The sequence below is a fragment of the Vicia villosa genome, linkage group LG1 (genome assembly GCF_029867415.1).
Source record: "Vicia villosa cultivar HV-30 ecotype Madison, WI linkage group LG1, Vvil1.0, whole genome shotgun sequence".
Taxonomy (NCBI): domain Eukaryota; kingdom Viridiplantae; phylum Streptophyta; class Magnoliopsida; order Fabales; family Fabaceae; genus Vicia; species Vicia villosa.
Genome location: NC_081180.1, coordinates 247596967 through 247620763, shown reverse-complemented (window position 1 = coordinate 247620763; position 23797 = coordinate 247596967). Strand labels below are relative to the sequence as shown.

Genomic DNA, 23797 nt, shown 5'->3' with positions numbered 1-23797 from the left:
AGACTCACTACAACACGGAAGGCCTACGAAAGCGCTTATTTTGGGCTTTAAAAGCGCTTTAAAGCGCTGTGAAAGCCAGCGCTGGCGTAGGTAACAAAAGCGCTTCTAAAAGCGCTCTGGTAGACCCCCCCCCCCCCATATAAGAGCGCTTTTCTGGAAAAAGCGCTCTGGTATCCCCCCCTATTAGAGCGCTTTTTTTGGAAAAAGCGCTCTGATAGCCCCCCTATAAGAGCGCTTTTCCAAAAGCGCTTTCGTAGGTTGCGTTTTTTATTTTATTTTTTATGCTTTTTTTTATAAACCTATTATTTTTATAATTTCTAAACCTGCATTTATGGCAACATTCTTTCATGAACCTGTAATTTACCATTGTTATCCCATAAACCTATAATTTACAATCGTAATCCCATTATTTCAGTAATCTCATTATTTCAACAAAGAAGCGATTTCGATTATATACTAAACATGCATTATAATTATACCATTGTAATTAATCCAAAATATATATACACCGATTCACATATTTCTAACATGAAAACAACTAAACCAATTCACATGACATTATAACAATAAGAAAATCATCCCTAAACAACTAAATCAACTAAATCGGTCCTAGTCCTGCAAAGTCTGAACATCTTCAAATGACTGAAAATCTTCACAATCTGCAAAATAAAAATAATATAATCAAAATAAGATTATTATTATATAAAGGCTCTAAAATAAGAAAGTAAAGAGTAGAACGAGTATATATATATATATATATATATATATATATATATATATATATATATATATATATATATATATATATATATATATATATATATATATATATATATATATATATATATATATATATATATATATATATATATATATATATATATATATATATGTCGTGTAAAAAGAATAATCAAATTAAATATATCAATAAATACAAATTAATTTATTAATATTTAGGACTTTATATATCTAACTTGAATACATGGAATGGAATATCATTTATTGTAAATTAGTTCAACAAATTTTGTACATAAAGTTTACCTTAAATTTAACACAGCCACGTCATATAGCCCAGAGGGATAAAGCAATATAGATCACTAACAATAATCCTGTCACAGACACCCTCAAGAACAACATTAGCTACATGTTATTGATAGGAACACTATTAGAAACTCAACCAACAGCATGTCAAAAAATTACAGAATTTGAGAAGTTGTTACCAAATTGATCAAAAGAGCCCAGTATCCTTGTGAGCTTTCTACTATCTCTTAGCAATATAAGAAGTTTCTCTACAACAACAATTAATGTAAAGTTCACAACCAATTGACAGGAAAAATTAGACACAAATAAAAGTTGAATATTAATTTCTATGACAAATAATACATGACAACTAGTTACTACTACTTACCCTTCAGCGTTTTCCTTCATCTTTGAGCTATGCTATATCTACACTTATTTTCCTACACTTGTATATTACACCGTATATTTTAACACAGATAGATACTTGTGCACAGAAATTAAGATAGAATAAATTAATAAAAATTGAATTGTATACCTTGTATGTAGAAAATTACGGTGTTGGTGTAAGCTAGGGGTGTATGTTTACTCAATCAATAAATGTTGCAATAATGAGAAGGGGTTGTTGGACTAGAAATATGAAGGTTTTGTTGGACTTAACCTGCATCGCCTCATTTCTATCCAAGTTGTATTGTGTCACAGAATATGAATCAAGTAACTGTACCCCGAAGGATCCTGCCACAGAAGACTTCGGGGTACAATTACTTGATTCATATTCTGTGGAACATAATCGGCAGGGGCACATTGTGTTCTATCCTTTACCAGTCCATCCACTGTTTGAAGCTCAACCTACAATAGAAAAACGTGATTATTACTAACTACATATAGAAAATCTTGAATCATGTAAAAGTTGATGAAATAGATATCCCTTGTAGGTCTCATTATCAATAACATCTTCTACTTACTTGATACATGTCTTCAATACTCTAAATCACTGATAAAAACCTAACAAACTTTGTCTTCAATACTCTAAATCACACTGATAAAACCTAAATCACTGATAAATTAAAAAAGCCCCAATAATATTAACTATAACCCTAAATAAAATTTTGTATTTTTGAAAGCAAACAATGAAAAAAAGGAAAATTTCCGGCACAAAACCCTAACCTGAACAGAGAAGAGACGGTTGAAGGGTGGCGATGGAGTGAGGAAGGCGGCGGCGGAGTCGGTTGAAGGCTGGAGAGGGAGTGAGGACGGCGGAGCAACGAAAGGAAGAAGAAGGTTCGCGTGTTTTGGATCTGAAACAAAACGCGTGTGTTTGTAAAATATATAATTTTTTAAATGGGCTACCAGAGCGCTTTTCAAAAGCGCTTTAATAACACACCTACCAGAGCGCTTTTATCTCAAAAGCGCTTTCGTAGCACCCACCCTATAAGAGCGCTTTTAAAAGCGCTTTCATAACCCCCTACCAGAGCGCTTTTTAAAAGCGCTCTCATACCCCCCCTCCTACCAGAGCGCTTTTTGAAAGCGCTCTCATAACCCCCCCTACCAGAGCGCTTTTTTTGCATCATTTTCCCTTTTTTATTAATTTTGTTTTTAGCGAGCCCTACGAGAGCGCTTTTTCTAAAAGCGCTTTAGTAGCTGCGCTGCTACAGCTTAAATTTGGCGTAGTGACTTAGTGAGGAAGATGAATACTTCTGCATAATGATCCACTAAGAAGATAACAAATCCGCTGGGGATAAGGAACTCAGTATAAGAACCTCTTGTTAAGACAACTCCACTGCGGAATAAGACGACTCTCCTGGGGAAAACAGGTCAATCTGTTCGGGAGAGAAACGCTTTACTGGGAAAAATGAGGAATTCGGGCAAGGAACCTCATTAAGAGCTTATTGGGGAATCAGATACCATTATATCATGATTCAACTAGGGAGAAGATATTCCACCGGGGAACAAGACTTTTGAAGCACAAAGATTGTATTGAGATGTGCTTTGCTGAGGGGATGAGAATCTTGGAACAAAGAAAACCTCATCTGAATGCACTTAGCTGGGGAATGAGGATTTCTCACTGGGCTAGATCCACCGACACTCTGACATGGTGTACTCGAAAGGATGTACCTGCGAGATATACATATGAAAATGCCCCAGGATATAGCACGACGTCCACGGGGTTTCCTCATATGGTAGAGGATGGTGATGCTCACCCATCATATGAAGTTGCAAGAGCAAAAAACTGTCAGACAACTGAGCTTTGAAGCTTTCCACACATGTATTGGATTCGAATAGTTGATAGGCGAGTTATGATTAAAATGCCAAACATGCATCGGCTAGAGTATCAAATAGGCATTGGTTTTCCGAGAGAATACCACCAGAAAGTGGGCTTAATGGGTCAAGCAAGTATCGACTTCAAAGAGACCAAATAGGGATTGGCTTTCATAGTGTTCTGCATACTCGTATTGATTGTAAGGATGTCAAAAGGTGATGGACTTACAGACAAATCGAGAACGTTCCAACAGGTAATGGTTCAAGACACTAAACATGTATGGTAAGATCATCTGTGGGGATGTATCCTCTGCTTTGGGCTTCTGGAACAAGATTTAACGGCATTATAATTCGATGCATGTTGACACAAAGTTGGGAGTCAACTAGGAATTCTCAGGATAGACAACTGATCTTGACTTGAGGATTCTGATTCCTGTGGAGAATAATCAACTGATTTTCCACTTACTGTTAGGATCAAATTTCGGTGAAGGACTTGAAAATCACACGGAGCTGAAGAGAGATGCCAATGAAGCTCAGACTTTATTGTCGGGGATAGCTATCTGATTGATCAATCACCCTGGGTTGCAACCTGAGAATTGCATATCATAATGAACTATGAAGATAAATGCCAATGAAGATTGGACTTTCAGCCTCTGACTGCCGAGGATGATGACCCTGACTCCTCAATGGTCTTTGAGTTCATAAGTTGTTTCGCTCACACCTGAACTTTAAACTGAACACCTCCTGATGAGGAGAAAATGCCAATGCATAGTGCTTTGTCCTAACCTGTGAGGACTTTAAAGAAACTCATCTCGTGAGCTATCATAGCTGATTTGCTCCAATGTCGTAAACATCGGAACCATGCCCTTGATTGACCTGTATTGGAGGTAGCTTCGATTGTGCTTGGATGAATGCCCCTGATTGCTCAACACCTTTTGAAAAGAAAGGGGGACCTCATATCAAATCATCGGCCCCCAAAAGCATAGGATATTTGATAAAAAGGTTTTAAAAAAGTTTTCAATAAAAAGGAAAAGATTTGTCAGCGGTTGTCTATTTACTCAATGTGGAAAAACTTTAAAGAGGGAAGAAGAAAAGCGTAGAAATAAAGAATTTGAAAGAAAGTGTTTTGAAAAAAATTGTACGTGAAACCAAATATCCTTCCCCCAATAGGATTCTTAAAAATCCTATTTATAAAGTGGAAATTAGGTTAAAAATCCTAAAAGGGAAATAACCCATATCTAAAAGTCCAAAATTTGATATGTTGAAAAAGAAAAGAAAATTATTAAAAATAGAAGAAAAATTCAATTATGTCATTTGTGGGATTCAAACCCGTGACTTTGTGTTTACAAGCTTTACTCCTTTATCAATTGTGCAATATTATTTATTTGAAATAAAAAGTCAATTAGAAGTATAGGAAGTTCAAGCAAGCATTTGCTATTTAGAAAATACAAATAGTTTTAAATAAATTTTTATATATTTTTTACATAGGTAAATATAAAATCCAAAATGTTAGTGTAAATAAACCAAAGACATTAAAAAACCAAGACATTAGTGTAAATAAACCAAAGAAAAAACCGGTCTTTTCCACAAGCAAAAAAGGATCAAAGTCGCTAACTGGTCTTTTAACTATTAGTGTGCTAGGATAAAGGGCTTAACTTCAAATGCACGTCAAACGGACACCCGAGTCAAAATTTATCAATTTTCAAAGTTTTAACAAAACTACAAACACCGACATAATACACCGATGCCACAACAACTTATTACACACCAACTAAATTTATTTCCAGAAACTAAAATCATTCTTATTTAAAAGAATATCGCATTAGCTTTCTAACGCTTCGAACGGGAACCCAAACAGAATTATGGTTTGAAAGTTATGAATTTTTCAAGTTTTCGAAAAACTTTGTCCAAACAGCGGTAACCGGTTACCGTCAGAGCCGTAACTGATTACCACTGAACCAGAGTCGAAAAAACACATTTTTATGCTACGAAACTCAATCCAATCCACCCCAAAACACCAAATTTGAAAGCAAAACAATTTCTTTTTGTTCTACCAATTATGCACTAACATTACCCATTAATCTAACTCAATTCATATCTTCATTTTCATAAGTTTACACACAAATTGCATCAAAGATTCATCAACAGGGAAATCCCCATAAAGAAAAATAATGAGAAATCAAGAACACACAATCATGAAACCTAATCACCACCATACCCCATCATTATACAACTCGTTATAGAGTTAGAACCACACCCTTACATTCTTCTGTTCTATCTCTTTTTCACGTACTGATTATTTCTCTTCTTCTCTTCCCCTTTTCTATTATTTTATAATATTATTATTATACCTACTAATTTCACTTAATTGAATTAATAGTAATAATTTTCATCAGTTATTTAATTAAATAATATCCATCTAATATTGAATAACCAAATAATTATTAACTAATACAACTTAATTAGTTCTACTCTCTACACCCCCAATTTTTACACTTTTGCTCACACACCCCACTACATTAGTTCTACTCTTAAGACCACTACCCCATACAAAGGTAGCTAAAAACACCAACAATACCACCAAATAAATCACAAACAAGCGATTAAATAATAAATAAAATATTCGAGCGTTACACCACACATTCCATAAATAAATCCGAATAGTCAACCACTTCAAGGTGATCTGACCTTCTATATGTAAGCGTTTAATCTTTCATGCCTTGTAAGTACCTAAGAACTTCTTTGCAGCTTTCTAGGGCTTATGTGAACGAGATTGGATCTCCATCAATGCTCAAGTGAATAATTATTTGTTGTCTCATTGTGTTGTATGACGGAAACACAACTAAATGGATACCAACATGAAAGGATTCTTTAGGTGAAGAAGATTTTCCAGAAGTCTCTATAATATCCACTTTATGTGATTTCTCACTCCCACTAAACTAGCCATTTTTAATAAAACTAGCATTACCAGACTCGATTATTCTCGTACAATGATTAGGACAATAAAATTATAAATTTTCATATGGATTATACACCTTTACATTTGCTTACTAGGTTTCCTTGATATCCACATTTCAAAAGGAGTCTTAGGATCTGTCTTGCTATCAATCATATTAAAGGAAATACATAGCGGTCTTTAATGTGTACGTCCATAATGATAATGATATATTACTATAATTTAACATTGACCTGATCATCCATGAGAGTACATTATGCTTTTCAACAACACCATTTTGTTGTGGTGCATCAGGCATAGTATATTGTTCACATTTACCATAACTTTCGAGAAACTTTATAAATGTACCTAGACATTATCCTTTTAATCAAGTTCAAAGACAACCTATTGGACCTTTCATCTTCTGTAATGTCCTCTGTAATATATGGTTGCATGTTTCTCATCTATTATTAATGTCATGTCTAAAATCATAACACCATACTAGTAATTGCGGAGATTTAGAACACGTACGCTCATACATTAATGCTTTGATTAAATTTCATGGATTCAAACTAATCATCTTTAAACATGTATCAAAGTTTACCTTTGAGTAAAATTTAAAAACATCATTTCAATAAAATTCTAATGATGCTACTTTATTAGACAATAAAATCACTTAAAACATGCATGTATATCTTTGGATATACAAGCAATAAATGTGTTAATGTGTACTTTAATTTCGTTAGTTACAAGTCATGATCCATCTTTAGATGATCTATATATGTTTTGTAATAATAAGGTTTATTGAACCCAATATGTGTTATTTGCATAGCATCTCAATCCAAGTTCAATTGAGGAATTTGAAATCATAAATTTTAATTAATTTGACAACTTTAGTGATTAACAAATTTCTAACTCAAATAATTTCAAATTAGACGATACACTTTTCACTTCGAAATTAAATAATAGATTGAAATTCATAGGCAAAACTCAATTGTAAACTTATGAATTTGATCACTTAGGTGATTAGCAAATTCTAGATCTATTAAGCAATATGACTATAATAGCAAATTTGAATATAATTTAAAATTACGAATATCGATAGATTTGACTACTTTCGTAATCAACAAACTCATATTTTAAAATTTCAAAATTTTTAATTCAATTTACCCTTCATGCAAATTATTTCCTTCATGCAAATTAATCTTGAAAAATAAACAAAGGGCAACTGTTTTTTCCTTTCTCATAATACACATTTTTTTTTCCAGAAACCATTATAATACAGTGTTGCCAATCTATATGTTGGCGCAGGAAGTACTGAGATAATAGTGAACAAGTTATTGAAATAATTAAAAATTGTGGGTGAGAAGTTTATATTATCATACTAGAATGCAACCCATCCTTTTAGTTACATCCATCATGATGTTTTCACTGTAGTACCATATATATTTTTTATCACTTATGCATGATATATGTTCATTATGAAACATGGTATATGACTAATGACTTACTTGTATCGTTTCTTAAAAATACAGTATATGACATATGACTAGTGAAAACACAGTAAATATGTATATAGCATGTTTTGAATTCTTTAATAACATATAAGCAATGGAAATTCTAGAATATATATAACATAATCCCAGTGCCGATTATCGTAAACGTTTTTAAAATTAATTTTATGCATGGCATATATATATATATATATATATATATATATATATATATATATATATATATATATATATATATATATATATATATATATATATATATAACGAATCATATTAGAATAATATTTTTATGTGAGAACATGAGAATGAATCTGAACCATTAAATTTTAAAATAACTGGTTGTGATTATGTGACAATCTTTTTTTTCTCTCTGCTTCATTATTAAAATAAATGATGTAGGAAAGAGAAAAAAAGATTGTCACATAATCTCAATCATTTATTTTAAGAAAATTTCTTTATCCACCTCCCTATGGGGATCATCCCCTGCAAAAACCCCAACTTACCCCTGCTTCGGAGATGCATCTCCGAAGTAATTTATTTTTTTAGACTTCGGAAATGCATTTCCGCAAAAATCTCAAAATTTAGAATTTTGATTAATTCGGAGATGCATCTCGGAAAAAAAAAATTTAAAAATTACAAAAATTATAAATTTTGAGATATTAATTAATTCACATATCATAAATTTGATATAATTTATGAGTAATGAATAATAATAATTATATATTTTCATATAATTTATGAGTTATGAATAATAATTATTATATATTTCTATTCTGATTCATATTTTAAAATTTAAAATAATTTTAATTTAAAAAATTAAAATAATTTCAATTACAAAAAATTTAAAATAATTTCAATTATTAAAATGTAGTTATGAGTAATTTCAATTCATGTTTCTACGGTTGATAATAATATTGAAAGAGATAAGTAAGACTAATAATAATAATAATAATAATATTAATAATGATAAAAAAATATTTTTCATAAAAAATTATGATAAAAAAAATTATTTTTCAAAATTAAAAATGAATTATAATTTTTCATTTAGTTTAAAAAAAGATTTTGTCTTAATTTTATTTAATAAATAAATTTTATATTTAATTCTATATAGTTCAAAGTTTACTTATGAAATTAAAATGTTTTTAATTTATATAAGTTAGTAAAATAATTTTTAACTTTAAAATTGTTTAGGAAATTTTGATTCACCTTAATTTTATTGATTCACCTTCATTTTATTGATCACCTTGATTTTATACCTATTAATTGTATTGATTCACCTTTATTTTAATTTTTTAATAATTGTTGAATTCTTTCAAAAGTGTATATCCAAAACATTTCAATAATTAACATAATACTAGAAAGAATATTTATGTGATTTTTTATACGCCAAATGAATTGCATTAAATCAAGTACAAGGCGTACTCAATCCATTACAAAGAAGGGATCCAACTAAAGACTAAGCTACCACCAGATTAGAAATCCAATCATTAAGCGATACCAAAATTTGACCATTCTGAGCTGCACAAGGCCACTCTCAAGCTAAAGATTTTGCTACAAAAACAATCTTCCGACTCCCATGCAACCCCCATTGAAAAAAATAGCATTCCTAATTAACCATATCTCCCTGGCAACCGATAATGGAATGAGAATTCTACAAATTTTCCTAGTAAACTAAATTATGTGCCCCAAAAGCACCCAATCTCTCATAAGTAGATTTTACCGAAAAGCCCCTAGGAGCACACCACCAAATAAAACTATCCATCCTATTCGGCATAGGATGAATAATATTCTGCAAAATACTACACAAATTGTCCCTTTCAACAGCTTCATGTCTCAATAGATAACCATGGTTATGGCATAAAGACCATTGCTATGAATTATGCACTACAGTACCTGCATCAATAATGCATAACAACGACTCCTGCAAACTCAGAAACAACTGAGGAAATTAGATACACAACGGATCTTTCCCTATCCAAAGATCCCTCCAAAAAATATATCCTCTCCATTACCCACCTTACAAGAGAAACTCATACGAAACCAATTATTATCAGCCCCCCACGCATTCAACAGCAAATGCAAATTCCTCCACCACAACAAATGATTAGCATTAGTAGAGGAACTAGAATTAACTCGGATATTATTCTTGATATCACCGTAATTTAAAGAGATAACTCTTTGCCATAAAAAACATCATCATTCAATATTCTCCAACCCCATGCATAGCAAAACTCTATTAAATAAATCGCAAAGCTTCACTGTAAGGCCACCTTGCGATTTCAAACGACAAATACAAGACCGCGCCAGCCAATTTATCCTCCTAATATTTTCTCTACCATTCCATAAAAATGTCCATTGAATATTAATAAACTCTTGAATAACCACTTCTAGAGCTTTGGAGAAAGAAAATGTAAGAATTGGAATTGCATTCAAAACTGAGTTGAGCATAGTTACTCGGTCAACCAAGAGAAAGATTTTTCCCTTTCTAAGAAACCAATCTATTATGAACCTTTTGAATAAATTTCGATCACGAAGAACGCCTTCTTGGATTACAACCTCATTCTTCAATAAACCTGCAAGGCCTTCAGCCCCTAAAATAAAAAGAAATGGGGAAAGAGGATCCCTTTGGCAAAGCCCCCTTCCAGCATGAAAATCAATAGATGGACTATCATTAATCAAAATCCTAAACGAAGCTGAGCACACATAAGCTTTTATCCAAGCACACCATTTAGAACCAAACATCATGCTTTTAAAAATAAAAAAGAAGATAATCCCACGAGACGAAATCGAAAGCCTTCTCAAAGTCTACCTTAAAAAGAAATAAACCTTTATTTTTTATCTTGGCGTAGTCGATAACATTGATTAGCACCAAAACACCATCATGAAGGCCTCTATTAAGGACAAAAGATGATTGACTAAGGGAAACTAACTTGTTAACCACTCCCTTAAGTCTCCCAGTCAGCAGTTTTGAAATGATCATATACACTACTTATAAGGCAAATCGGCCGGTAATCCAAAATGACTTGCGGATTCTGACACTTGGGGATAAGGGAGATAAAATAAGCCAAAATAGCATTAGGCAAAGGAGCATGCAGAAAAAAATTCATATATGCAATCAAATAGATCCAACTTTATAATATCTCAACACGCTTTGAAGAATTCCATTGAGAATCTGTCCGGTCCTGGACTCTTTCCGAAGCTGCATTCCACACCACATCCTTAATATCCTGCAAAGAAAAATACTCCTCTAAACTAGCTGCTTTCGATTTCGAAAGCTCATTAAAGGAAACACCGTCGAGAACAGACATGTTTATAAACTTCTCCTGAACACGATCTTGGAACTGCTCTACTACCAAGCTATTAACACCAACAACATCATTAATGGCTCCTACAGCTTGTTTAAAGCTCATAATTGCATTACGACGAAATCTGAATTTCATATACTTTATACAATAATTAATTTGGATTTATGCGATCTATATACTTTATAAAACAATATATACTTCAACCTAAAAAATTCATTTCTATAGTATTGGCTTCTAAGGTGAGGGTTCTAATAAATTCTTCACAAGTGCACCATATTTTATAACCGTCAGATGGAAAAAAAACACATATACATTCATTAGATTATCGCACCAAATCAGATCTTCATCCAAAAGTTTTCATAATTAATCATTTCTCTCCGTCGGCTCAATTATCTACTTGTACAAGAAAAAAGTAAACTAAAATCACATAAAAAGGAATTGCAAAAAGAAGGGAAGGATAAAAGGGGTTTGTTGCCCCTGTATTCTAATTCTATCATGTCTATCATAATCAAGTTTGCAGGTTTCAAAACAGTTAAGCAACTTGTATTTTTGTATAAACTATCTCTCTCTATAAGTTTTTTTTAATTAATGATTGATGATCAACAAGTGTAAATTTCTAGGAATACTGAAGATTACATTGAATAGAAAGGATTAAAAAAACAGTATAGGTGAAAAATTGATAGAGTCGTCAAAGAAAAAAATAAAAAAACTCAACGATTCATAACAACTTCATAATCAATTTTCCCTCACCATAATTCAAATTTCACGGTAAACTATTTTTTTCACCCATGAAACTCAAGAATTCCCTTAATAACTAAGGATTTTGCAACATCATAACTTATTTAATTTTGTAATTTTTACTATTTGATGTTGTAACTTTTCACACTTGTAAAATGTAAGAAAGTCATTCTACATTTTGTAAAAAAATTGTGAGAAGAGGAGAGAATATGTAATTTGGTATGAAAGGATTCATCATAAATTTTTGCTAAAAAAGCATAACCCAATAGTTTATCTACGTGGTCCATCGTAAACCACTTACTTGCTAGTTCCCCTTAGACACCACCTTCAATTATATGAAGAAAAATAGCTTTGGCTAATATGCATAAAGATTTTCCTTATGCACTATGCATAAGGCTACATAAGTCATTGGATCATGTTTTTTTAATCCAGTATTGAGTATTGAGTATTGAGTATTGAATATTGAGTATTGAGTAATAACAATTGATGTCTAGAATTTGATCCAAGGGTCCATAATAATCTATGCATAGTGCATAGATTTTTATCTATGCACGGTAACTGCACCCAAGAAAAATAATTAAAACTTTTTTCTTATTTTCTTCAAGTTTAATTAAAATTATCCAATGACACGCATGTTTACTCGTATTTACTATGCATCCAACCGAGAAAACATGATTTCATTACTAAATTTACTAATTTTGGATTTATATATAATTCAACTAGAAATTGATATCCAGACTCATGAAATCCTAAGTATTAATATTAACTTGATATAAAATTTTTCAGTTTGAAGTAAGATAACAATTTTTTTCAACCTAACAATTAAGGGTAAAAATATTCATGAATACGCCGTTGGAAATATGTTGTGAAAATATAATATATTTTTTAAAATTGTTAATTTATAAATATTAAAAACATATTTACAATACTACATAAATATTAATAAATAATACCACAAATGATTGAACACTAAAACAACAATTATTTAATTAATAAAAAACAAGACAATGGAAGTAGTATTCTTTGTTGTCTTATCATAATATTTTTATAGAAAATCTTAAATGCAATGTTTATGAAACTAGGAAAAGAAAAACATATAAAAAGTTTAAGGATTCGTACAATAATTAAATGACAATTTATTGGATATTTTATTCTAGCACAGTAACTTGTTCTTCTCCACGGGACGTTTTAGTAGTTCATGAGTTTGGTACTCATAGAATCACTGAAAATTTACACGATAGTAACAAGATTTGTCAACGCACATAACAGTCATATATATGAATTGGTCGTAATGCTCAATTCTAGAAGTGGGGCAATCATCATGAGTTTCACATTTAATACGTTCTCCTGTAATTAAAAAATGATAAGATAATGTTTAAAAAAACATGATAAAAGATTATGTGCAGAATATAAATTAAATAATAAATTTAAAAAAGAAATAAAACAATGACTTACCAGCAACTTGTGTTGCGACAAAAACTAATAAATAACATAGTCAAAATATAATTTTTTTTGAGAATTTTAGCTATATTTTTTCCACTTTGCATATCAAAAATAGAATACAGTTGGACTATATTGCTTAAGAAATTCATGTTCTCCTATAAATAATTAAATCGTAGCTTTTGCACTTTCAATTTGTAAGAGCTCTTTATAAATTGATAATTATTTACAAAATAATAATAATAAAGAGAAATATTTTAACCTTTCGAGAGAGTAAAGGGAAATTTGTTTTTTTGAAAGAACAATTTTCTTTTCAGACTATGGTAAAGCTATTTGTTATAATAATGCATCATTGGATGAGAAGGTGTTTATGCACAATAGATCAATAGTTTTGTATATAAAATTATTCAATATTGTATTTTTTTTATAGAATTTCTCTCTCAACCCCATGACCCTCTTACGCACCACCGAATTGTCTATTTTGCCCTCGTTCTTCCGTAGATGCATTCCCATGAAACAAATCTTTCCCTATCCACCGATCTCTCCAAAAAACTATATCCTCTCCATTAACTACCTTACAAGAGAAACTCACACGAAACCAATTATTATCATCCCCCCACGCATTCAACAACAAACGCAAATCCCTCCACCACAATGAATGATTAGCATTAGTAAAAGAGCAAGAATTATCTCGGATATCATTCTTGATATCGCCATATTTGAAAAAGAGAACTATTTTCCATAACGAAACATCATCATTTAATATTCTCCAACTCCATTTTCATAACAAAGCTCTATTAAATAAGTCACAATGCTTCACTCCAAGGCCACCTTGCGATTTCGGACGACGAATAGAAGAACACACCAACCTATTTATCCTCCTAATATTTTCTCTACCATTCCATAAAAATTCTTGTTGAATATTAATAAACTCTTGAATAACCACTTTTGGCGCTTTGGAGAAAAAAATGTAAAAAGCATAATTGCATTCAAAACTGAGTTGAGCATAGTTACTCGACTACCAAGAGAAAGATTTTCCCCTTTCCAAGAAACCAATCTATTCCGAACCTTTTGAATAACTTTCGATCACGAAGAATGCCTTCTTGGATTGCAACCTATTTGAATTCCAATAAAAGAAAAAGGAAAGGAACTAACTTCACAAGCCAAGTACTGAGATGCTGCCTGAAAGAAAACCATATCAACTTGTATGTTCACAATTCTACTCTTGTTTAAGTTAAGCGATAAGCCCGAACATAATTTAAAAGCACATAATAAAGCTTTATGAGTCCCAAGATTCTCCCAAGTAGGTTGTCCCACAAGAATTGTGTCATCGGAAAACTGAAGAAGATCAATTTTAAGGTTATCACCCTATGAGAATGGATGGAAATAACTGATTGGAACCACATTCCTCAATAAACCTACAAGGCCTTCAAGCGCTAAAATAAAAAGAAACGGGGAATAGGATCCCTTTGGAAAAGCCCCCTTCCAACATGAAAATCAATAGATGGACTACCGTTAATCAAAACCGAAAATGAAGCTGAGCACACACAAGCTTTTATCCATGCACACCATTTAGAACCAAACATAATTCTTTTAAGAATATAAATAAGATAATCCCACGAGACGAAATCGAAGGCCTTCTCAAAGTCTACCTTAAAAATAAATAAACCTTTATTTTTTTCTCTTGGTGTAAATGATAACCTCGATTAGCACCAAAACTCCATCATGAAGGCCTCTATTAGGTACAAAAATTAATTGATTAAGGTAAACTAACTTATTTACCACTCCCTTAAGTATCACTGTCAGCATTTTTGAAATGATCATATACACACTACTTATAAGGCAAATCGGTCGGTAATCTGAAATGACTTGCGGATTATGACACTTGGGGATAAGGGAGATAAAAGAAGCTGAAAGAGCCTTGGGCAAATGAGCCTACAAAAAAATTTAGATATGAAATCCAATAGATCCAATTTTATAATATTCCAACACGCTTTGAATAATTCCATTGAGAATCCGTGTGGTTCTGGACTCTTTCTTGAAGCCGCATTCCACACCACAGTTTTAATATCCTAAGAAGAGAAAGACGACTCCTCCAAACTAGCATCTTTCGTTTACGAAAGGTCATTGAAGGACACACCGTCGGGAACAGACATGTTTATAAGTTTCTCTTGAAAACGATCTTGGAAATGCTCTACTACCAAGCTCTTAACACCAACAACATCATTAATGACTGCTACACCTTATTTAAGGCTCATAATTGCATTACGATGAAATTTGGATTTCATATACTTCATACAACAAGAAATTTGGATTTATGTGATCTATATACTTTATACAACAATAAATGCTTCAAGTGTTCAAAAACTCATTCTATAATAGTGACTTCTAAGGTGAGGGTTCTTATAAATCCCTCACTAGTGCACCATATTTTATAACCGTCAGATAAAAAAACTCATATACATTCATTAGATTACTGCACAAAATCAGATCTCCATCCAAAAGTTTCCATAATTAATCATTTCTCTCCATCGACTCAAGTAACTAATGTACAAGACAAAAGTAAACTAAAATCACATAAAATTGCAAAAAGAAGGGAAAGAAAAAAGGGGCTTGTTGTCCTTGCCTTCTAATTCTATCATGTCTGTCATAATTAAGTTTGCAAGTTTCAAAACAATTAAGCAACTTGCTTTTTGCATAAACTATCTCTCAATAAGTTTTTTTAATTAATGATTGATGATCAACAACCGTAACTTTCTAGGAATACTGAAGATTAAATTGAATAGTAAGGATTAAAAAACAATGTAGGTGAAAAATTGAGAGTCGTCAAAGAAAAAATATAGAAACTCAACGATTCATAACAACTTCATAATCAATTTCACTCACCATAATCCAAATTTCACGGTAAACTATTTTTTCAGCCACCGTCCATGAAACTCTAGAATTCCCTTAATAAATAAAGATTTTGCAACATTATAATTTATTTAATTTTCTAATTTTTACTATTCGCTGATATAACTTTTCACACATGTAAAATGCAAGAAAACTCATTCTAATATTTTGTAAAGAAATTGTGAGAAGAGGAGAGAGAAGATGTAATTTAATATGAAAGGATTCATCATAAATTTTGCTAAAAAAACATAACCCAATGGTTTATAGGCGTGGTCCACCATAAACCACTTACTTCCTGGTTCACCTTAGACAGCCGTTCAATTATATGAAGAAAAAAATTGATTTTTTTTCACATTTTCTTCAAATTTAATTAAATTTCCCCAATAACACGCATGTTTACTCGTATTTACTATGCATCCAACCGAGAAAACATGATTTCATTACTAAATTTTGAATTATGTATAATTCAACTAGAAATTGATATCCATACTCATGGAATCCTAAGTATTAATATTAACTTGATACAAAATTTTACACTTTGAAATAAGATAACAATTTTTTCAACCTAGTAATTAAGGGTAAAAATATTCATGAATGCGCGGTTGGGAATATGTTGTGGAAATATACAATTTTCTTTTATAATTGTTAATCTACAAATATTAAAAACATATTTACAATACTACATAAATATTAATAAATAATACCACAAATGATTGAACACTAAAACAACAATTTATTTAATTAATAAATAATAAGACAATGGAAGTAGTATTCTTTGTTGTCTTATCATAATATTTTTGTAGAAAATCTTAAATGCAATGTTTATGAAACTAGGAAAAGAAAAACATAGAAAAAGTTTAAGGATTCGTACAATAATTAAATGACAATTTATTCGATATTTTATTCTAGCACAGTAAATTGTTCTTCTCCACGGGACGTTTTAGTAGTTCATGAGTTTGGTACTCATAGAATCACTCAAAATTTACACGATAGTAACAAGATTTGTCAACGCACATAACAGTCATATATATGAATTGGAAGTAATGCTCAATTCTAGAAGTGGGGCAATCATCATGAGTTTCACATTTAATACGTTCTCCTGTAATTAAAAAATGATAAGATAATGTTTAAAAAAACATGATAAAAGATTATGTGCAGAATATAAATTAAATAATACATTTAAAAAAGAAATAAAACAATGACTTACCAGCAACTTGTGTTGCAACAAAAACTAATAAATAACATAGAATCAAAATATATTTTTTTTTGAGAATTCTAGCTATATTTTTTCCACTTTGCATATCAAAAATAGAATACAGTTGGACTATATTGCTTAAGAAATTCATGTTCTCCTATAACTAATTAAATCGTAGTTTTTGCACTTTCAATTTGTAAGAGCTCTTTATAAATTGATAATTATTTACAAAATAATAATAATAAAGAGAAATATTTTAACCTTTCGAGAGAGTAAAGGGAAATTTATTTTTTTGAAAGAACAATTTTCTTTTCGGAATATGGTAAAGCTATTTGTTATAATATTGCATCATTGGATGAGAAGGTGTTTATGCACAATAGATCAATAGTTTTGTATATAAAATTATTCAATATCGTATTTTTTTATAGAATTTCTCTCTCAACCCCATGACCCTCTTACGGACCATCGAATTGTTTATTTTGTTATCGTTCTTTCTTAGATGTATATCCGGAAACACATTTTTTTTTGTTTTAACGTTGTTATGTTCTGTAGATGCACCTACGAAGTCTACCGCATGTGCATCTACGGAATGATTTTGGTATTATATCTCGCGTCAGACCCTTCCTCTCCCTCATTCTCCTCATTTCAAACTCTCAAACTCTTAAACACATTTGTTTCTCCTGAGCTCCTGAGCTCAGGCTACATTGTCAACACGAAGTATCAACACATTCCATCAAGTTCAAATCTCTATTTAATCGGTAAGTTTTCGATATTTTGAGTTATTTTAGAATATTTATGAAATCGAATAAGAATTCGATATTTAGGTGTAAAAATTATTGGATAGGTTTATAAATAGTGTTTATAGACAATATAGGTAATGTTTTAGGTTTAAAACGTGCGATCAAGCCACAAAAATGATCATTTGTATCTACCTCTTTTTAGAGGTACTCTGATTTAACAGTCAATTATAAACACCAAACAAGGGTTAATTAAAATTTTGCTTTTATTTTTACTTCTAGTTACTTGGTACTCACTTTTGACATTCTTATACCCCAAAATTTATTATTCCTAATTTCAGTATGTTTTTTTGTTTTCTTTTTTATTTAGTTTTAAACATGTGTGGGGAGAAATGAGGTTTCATCTATTTGTGAAGAAAATAAGTAGAAAAAAAATCACATGGAAGCGGAAATTAAAGAGAGTATAGGTCCTGAAAGTGTTATGTTTTATATTTTTTAAATTATATTTTTTATGAGAAAATTTTCATCTCGAACAATAGAAAATCGAGGGTATAGGTCCTGAGAGTGTCATGTTTTTTTTAAAACACACAATTACTTTTTTTTCCTCGGTTTTTTTTATCACAACCAACATAAATAGTTGCTCAAGTTTTGAGTTTCGATTTTCAGCTCCTACAATTTTATGTTTATTTAGAACTAAAAAGGCGCTTTTATATTTTATAGATTTACGTCGGATGTTGTCCCTCGGTTTTTAAATAAACCGAGATAAAAATTCTCTTATTTTTTATTTCTTTTGGAACCAAAAAGACGCATTTATATATTTTATAGACTTTATGTCGGATATGTTGTATCGGTTTTTAGCAAAATCGAGATAAAAACTCTCTAAACTTTTCATTTACTTAGAGTTAATGTTAAGTCTAGCTCATTCACTTTTTGAGCCCTAGTAAAAGAACATCATCTTTCTCCCACCAACGAAAGAACACCATTCTTCTCCAAAGAGGAAGGAAGCTCGAACACATTTCTTATATGTACAAGTTCTCCTTTATACTGTTTTGTCTTGTTCTTGTTGTTGTTTTCGTCGTTGTTGTTGTTATTGTTTTGAGTCTATCTTGTTGTTTAATGTTTTGTTGGATATATTTTAATTCTCAGAAGCTTTATGTGATTATGAATCATAGTTGGATAAATGATAATAGATTAAGTAAAGTGTGTCATACCCCAAAATTTTCCTTCCATATTCCATTCACAATTATTCAAAGTTCAAGATTCAAATCCAGAGCTTTGCTCCCTCAATGGTCCAGGTAACCCACAGTCAACTAGTTTGACTTAAAAGTCAACCATAATCAAAGCACAGTAAAAAAAACTCTCAATTTTGGGTCAACATAAAGTGAATAAGAGTATAACCATCATTTTATCAAAGATTGATCATGATTCCACTAATAGAAATTCAGAGATGAACAAATACAAAAAGGTTCAAATTAGGGTTTCTTAGGAGAAAGTCAACCCAACTTTGACTTGACATAACTTTTACATGGAACATCATAAATCCCCCACTCAAAGCCTATTTTGAAGGAAATTGGATTCCCTACAACTTTGTCTCTCACAAGCCAGGGCTAGAAATGCTTCATTTGAGAGGTATGATGCAAAAGATTACAGGTCATTTTCAAGCATCCTTCAAAAGCAGTTTTTTGGCAAAGAGGATATGATCAAGATAAAAGCTCCAAATGAAAAATATGTTCTAAAGTGGCTTAAAGAGGACCTCTTGAGGTTTCCAAAAAGTCTTAGAACTCCCTCATAGCTTGAAAATTGAGTGAGATACGCTTAATCAAAGTCGAGCAATTTTTGGAGGCAAAATGTGAAATAAGAAGGTTCAAATTGGAAAATTTTGCAAATGGGCCTATGGTATTATGATGCAATCTTGGTCCACAAGTCATTAGCATGCCCAGAATCATATGCCACGAAATTAAACATTTTATTTGATTTAATATGATTTTTTATTTCATTTTTTAATGATTTAATTAAGATAAAAATCAAATATTTTGGTAAGAAAAATATTTTGATTGATTCCAATCAATATTAATGGCAAAATATAATACAATTTTCGTGATAATGGGATTGAGAAAGATTGACACAATATTGGTCCAAATATAGCAAGTTTTCATTCAAGAATAAAGTGAATTTTCTCAAACATGGCAATATTGGATGCAAGGACTTTGGGCTCTATTTGTTGACCTAATTTTGTTCTCCTATAAGTATACAACACAAAGCAATGGAATAGGGGTTAAACATTCGGTGCAGAGAGACATATCCAAGAACTCAAAATTCTCCAAAAAGCTTGAACTCGGTTTTAAAGAATTAAGGTGCTTCAACGAGATTCAAAGGTTGTAAAGGCTTCTTGGAGGTATTCTGAAGGTGTTTAGATCACTACGTTACATCAACAACCCCAGATTAATCTCCCTCAAGCCAAGGTATGTCATTTTCGATTTTGGATCGGTTAGAATAATTCATGCATTCTCATTGAGATTTAAGTTCGTATTCTGGTTATTGTTAATGCTCTGAAGGTTCCTGGGTGGTTTAATTGAAGTCTGTGTGGTTCAAACGCGTTTTGCCATTGTTGGCCGAGTTAGGGTTCATAAATTTAGACTTGGGGCTTTTCGCTATGGGTGAAATTAGAGGGATTTAAGGGCATGTTCATGTTCGTGGGGTTCAGACGAAGAGGATAGGGGTTCGCGAAATATTTATTCATAGGTATATGTTGTTCGTTGTGAACAGGCTGATTTGCTACGAGATACATCCGTAGAAAAATCGTAGCTAAAATTGCAGGTTTCTTATGAATTTAGTGGAGAAGATGATGAGGTGTATCCATGTTATTGGGTCGTTTGAAAACTGGCGCGCGTTTCTGTCATGCTTTCTTGATTCTTTACATAATACACTGAGCGCATTTGTTGAACAACTAACTGACTTAGTTGGAGTGGTAGAGAGGCGCGTATGTGAGGGGGAGGCCGTGGGTTCGAGCCCTCCCTCCAGCTATATTTTTAATAACATGATTAACTACTTGATCCCATGCGCTGGCGTTCCACTAGTTTACCATGTTCTCCCAGATCTGAGCCTTTGGATCAATAGCCATCTTAGATCTAACGCCCCAGGATGAATACCCATACCATGAACCTCAAACCAACTCTATTGAATAACAATCTCTACTTAACTTATTTATTTTAATTAATTTAAATATTTTAGTTAATTATGTTTAATGTTTATTTATATAATAATTTATTTTTATAAATAAGTTAATATATATTATAAATGTTAAATTTCTAATTTATTGATTCGTTCCGATTAAATTCATTAATCGTGATGGGCAATAATTGATTTTCTTAAAATATTTATTTAATTAAAATAAATAGTTTTATTTGGCTAAATGGTTTCAACCATTTTTATTGGTTGCGATGATTAGCCTATTTTCCACACCTCAATTCATTATTCTTTTTAATCGAATCAATCGATTGCGAGGAGTAATGATGCAAATTAGTTCATAAAAAATTCTTAAAAATACTATAATTCATTATTAGTGATAATTGAATCAATCAATTAGAATTGGTAATGATACAACTATCAAACTGTTAACTATGGTAATTGAATCAATCGATTATCGCGGTTAATAGTGCAAATTAAAACTCGGGTTGTACGCCCAAACCTCAAAACACTTTACAAACCTTTCAAAACTTCAATATCAAACTACGGATAATCACAACTACGATAGGCCATTCAAAAGCCTCCTAACCCATATCAAATCAAACTTCAAACCTTAAGGGCGTACAACCCGTCGCCCGAACTACGTTGACTCTGATTCTCCCTAAGGAGATACGTAGGCACTTGGATAACCAAGGCGAGTCCCCCTCCCTAAAACCTCAATTCAGTCCAATCTCACTTTTCACCCTATTCAACTCTCTAGCTATTAAACCTTAACATTTTTAGCCATAAACCTTACCTTAGATTCAAATCCATAGGAAATGGTTGAGGGTGCCTAACACCTTCCCTCAACCTGATTATAATAACTTACCCTGATCTCTAAACTGCGTAGGGTTTCCTATTCGCCCTTCTGAATAGGTGGCGACTCTAAAGCTTAATTTTAGGGCAGGTTGCTACAGCTGGCGACTCTGCTGGGGATAACTATAATGGTGAATACTATGCTCCTATAGGTTTTAGGTTTTGGCAGGGTTTAGGTTTGGCAACTTTTTAGGGTTTGGCTAATTTGCTTTTTTTTAGGGTTTGTAATTATTTTTTTTATTTTTTTAAAATTTTGATTATCTGTTTATTTTTATCTAAAAATATTTATGTGTTTATGTTAATATATTTATATTTAATTGCTTGGTTGTTATATTTTTATATGCATTGCTGGGTATATTACGTTGTGTTAAAACCTAAGTTTGGGAGTTATCCTTGAGATCAGGGGGGACTTGAATCGCCTACGAGTCTCATTGATAACTCCACTTGGAGTGGGTTGAATATCCGGAAATGTCCAATACGAGGCTTGACCTTGTTGAGGGCAGGACTTGGTAGTCAGCTGATCTCTCCGAGAACCTACCCCAAAAACTCGAACCTCATTGGATAAAATGAGTTGTTCTAAAATCCGAAGAGACAAACAGTCTCGAAGGCTACGAACGACCCCATGAGACCCGTGTCTAGGACATACCAATGAAATGGGTAGGCTCCCTAAAAGCCGCTACGTCGGACCTATGAACCTATGAACCTAGGGCCTATGTGACTATGTGCTATATGTATATATATGTGTTGTTCATTATTTGTTTTTTATTTCTTTTTTCCATCCATCATGCATCATGTGCATTCTTGCATCATGTCTTATTCAAAAAAAAAAAAAAAGAAAAAAAGGATATCATGCATATCATTCATGGCATACACGTCATTTTCATGGCATTAAGAGAAGATTTCTCTTCTATCTCCAGAACAAGGGACCATTGGGAAGGATAACCTAACATCCCGACCATATTATCAAACAAGATTTCAGTAGAAGAAATCAATGGATCAGGTGGAAAAGAATCAAGCCGCCCTTCGTGAGGAAGTGGATCAACTGAAGGTTAGTATGGAAGAGGTTAAAGGAGGTATGACTCAGATGCTAGGATTCATGAAGGCCCTCCTAGATAAACAAGACAAGGCAAAAGAGGTTCAGTCTGGGGATACCCTGGTTCAGGATGAGATCCCTAACGACGAAAACCCGCTGCTAGGATTTGTTTCAGGCTTTGGCCCGGCTAAGGACAAACCTCAGGTCCGATCTGTCACGAGAGCTATTCAATTCCAAGAGAAAGGAGAGACCTCCCAAGAAGGATTTGTCCCCACTCCACAAACGAAAGGGACAACCCGCACAGTTTGCATTCCTGCTAACAATGTCCCTAAGGATGAAGATTACCTGGATCTACAATGCGGAGTACAAGAGGTGGACAACACAGACCAAGCACCTCAGACGCATCAGTCTAATCCCAACTCTGGGGAAAACTCCAAGGACAATGAACAAATCAAGGCGCTAGAAGAGAGATTAAAAGTGGTAGAAGGGTACGATGTCTTCGACGTGAATACCTTCGAGATGAGCTTGGTCTCAGACTTGACTATCCCACACAAATTCAAGATTCCAGACTTCAAGAAATACAAAGGGCTCACGTGTCCGAGGAATCACTTGCGCATGTATGTGCAAAAAATGGCTGCTTATGCTCACGATCAAAAGCTGATGATACACTTCTTCCAAGAGAGTTTAAGCG

The 23797-nt window shown here is 32.2% G+C and overlaps 1 long non-coding RNA gene across 1 annotated transcript; it reads right to left on the bottom strand.

Moving 5' to 3' along the window:
• Positions 1–16813: 16813 nt before the first annotated feature.
• Positions 16814–17649, bottom strand: LOC131645092 (uncharacterized). The gene is made up of 2 exons (XR_009296878.1): positions 17308–17649; positions 16814–17199 (listed from the first exon to the last, which is right to left on the bottom strand). It is a non-coding gene; the product is annotated as an uncharacterized LOC131645092 (long non-coding RNA).
• Between the last annotated feature and the right edge of the window lie 6148 nt (positions 17650–23797).